Genomic DNA, 2,856 nt, shown 5'->3' on the forward strand with positions numbered 1-2,856 from the left:
GGAGTTTGTGCCGCCAGATAAAGATTGATGACGATTTTTTACTCACAGACTGAAATACGCGAATCGCGAATTAATAAAGTGTATTATGCTCTCTAACTCTCTTAAAGCTGTAGGCCCACAGTCAAGACATACATTTATACATATCTTATTTTATAGACCCCTAGTGTCTGAGAAGGTGGTAAGAAAAAAAGCATAATCAACTTGTACCTACGTATAGATTAGCTGTATCAATTTCCATACTTGGTTTTATGGTCATCGCACATGCTATTGAAAGGCCTTGACACACACAAGATACCTTTTCGGTTTTTTCGTCCATAATCGAAGATAGTAAACATATTGTACAGGGGAGCGTCAATGAACTTTTTAGTGAAACTTTAGAGAAAAACCAAATATAAAAATACATTTTTTGGGAACGTTGTCTATGACCATATAAATTATAAATGTGCACAGTACATAGTCTAGGTTGTATGTTATAATTATAATAAATTAGACACAAATTTGTTTTGACGACTTCAAACAAAAAAATGTCTACACCGAAAATAAACAAGGCAGGGCCGAATTATACTAGAAACGAGATAGATTAAGTAAGCAACTTGGTGTGATAAGAAGACGGATGTCGCTTGATCAGTTTTTGAATAGGAAGGTATTTAAAAATTTTGATTTTTTTTATATAAGATTTTAACTTCCGACAGGAATTTTTAACATCTTTTAGTAGAATTTTTAACTTCCCATATTAAGTTATTGTAATGGGTCCGATTTGTCAAATTGAAAATTTTGACATTTCTCGACGTTTCAAGGTCCCTAGAGTTGAAATAAAAGATTTTTAGAAAGATGTCTGTACGTGCGTGTGTACGTACGTTCGTACGTCCGTTCGTTCGCGACGTTTTTTTCGTTGTCCCTAGCTCAAGAACCAGAAGAGATATCGACTCCAAATAAATTTTGTTATACAGATAATAAGGCAGAAAGATGCAGAAAGGGCTCTCAAGAAAATTGCATGGGTGGTTTTTTACCATAGCAGTTTGAAAAAAAAGTTGAACATTTTGGTTAACCGTAAATATCTTACGAACCAAAAACGTTAGAGATTTGAATTAAATTTTATATAATAAACTGTAACGTGATCTCAAAGAAGTATATTTTTTGAAAAAATCTATCTAACGGTTTTTTTTATAAATCAATAAAACTGAAAAAAAAAATTTGTCACCTCCAAAATTTAACGACTAAAATATAATTTCATTTCCAAAACAATTTTGAGCAACGGAGAACAATGTTTTTGAAATCTGATAAAATTTTGAGAAAAATCGAATTGTCAGTTTTTTTTTATAAAAAATAAAAATCTAAAAAAACCATTACTCAAAGTTCGTAAGAATTGAATATCGATTAAAATATCTTTCCAAAAATTTAAAATTTAGACTTAAAACTTATTTTATCTTATAACAAATATTGTTTTCAACATTCGATACATTTTTGAAAAAAAAATCGAATTGACAGTTTTTTTACAAAAAATAAAAACCGAACTAAAATTAACAAAAGTTGGTAAAAAATGATTTTCGACTCAAATATATTTTAAAAACTTTGAAATAATAGCTTCAAACTAATTTTATCTTATAAGAAATATTGTTTTCAACATTTGGCAAAATTTTTAAAAAATTCGAATTGAAAGTTTTTTTACAAAAAATAAAACTCTAAAAAAAACAATACTAAAATTTGGTAAAAAATTACTTTCGACTCAAATAGCTTTTCAAAAATTAAAAATATTGGCTTCAAACTTATTTTATTTCACAGAAAATATTGTTTTCAATATTAAGTAATTTTTATATAGAAATCTAACAGTCCGTTTTTTCATAAAAAATAAAATCTACAAAAAATAGTACGAAAATTTGGTAAAAATTGATGCGAGTACATGTAGACCAACTTTTAAGCAAGACAATTCGACACACGGGATGGGAAGTTATCAGTGTGGGTCGCATCCCAGCCTCTTTTTTAGATTTGTATTTCTGTAAAAAAAATTACTTCGATTTTTCTGAAAATTTTACCAGATGGAAAACCCTTATATTCGAGGTGAGAAACATACAGAGTTATCCATTTTGCGGTTTCACAAGTAAACGTATATAAAAGACATATAAAATGTTATTTTTTCATACTATTTGTTTATTATTATATATTAAGTTTAAACATTGAAATTATAAGTGAAGCCTACATTATTAAAATGACTACAAGCATCGATTCTTTTGAGGTACTTTGAGGACCACTTTTTGACTCGTATTGGGAGGTTTCAACTAGCCTTAACTTGTAGAATGTTGGTTGGAAAGTGCTCAAGACTCAAGAGTTATAAGCAGGGATGGGGTTTTACTAACTTTGCCTTTTTTTGTGTGTTAACGGGAGATGATATCAATGTATCCCTTGAATTTAAAACTATCGTATTGGGTTAATGGATATGACTCCCATTATATTTTTAATTATTAACTTCCCCTAGGAAGTTATTGTAATGGGTCCGATTTGTCAAATTGAAAATTTTGACATTTCTCGACGTTTCAAGGTCTCTAGAGTCGAAATAAAAGATTTTTAGAAAGATGTCTGTGCTAGCGTGAGTACGTACGTTCGTACGTCCGTACGTCCGTACGTTTCGTTGTCCATAGCTCAAAAACCGGAAAAGATATCGATTTCAAATAAATTTTGTTATACAGATAATAAGGCAGAAAGATGCAGCAAGGGCTCTCAAGAAAATTGCGTGGTTGGTTTTTTTACCATAGCAGTTTGAAAAAAAGGTGAACATTTTGGTTAACCCTAAATATCTAACGAACCAAAAACGCTAGAGACTTGAACTAAATTTTATATAATATATTGTAACGTGATATC

This window comes from Eupeodes corollae, chromosome 2 (assembly GCF_945859685.1).
Source record: "Eupeodes corollae chromosome 2, idEupCoro1.1, whole genome shotgun sequence".
NCBI classification, from domain to species: domain Eukaryota; kingdom Metazoa; phylum Arthropoda; class Insecta; order Diptera; family Syrphidae; genus Eupeodes; species Eupeodes corollae.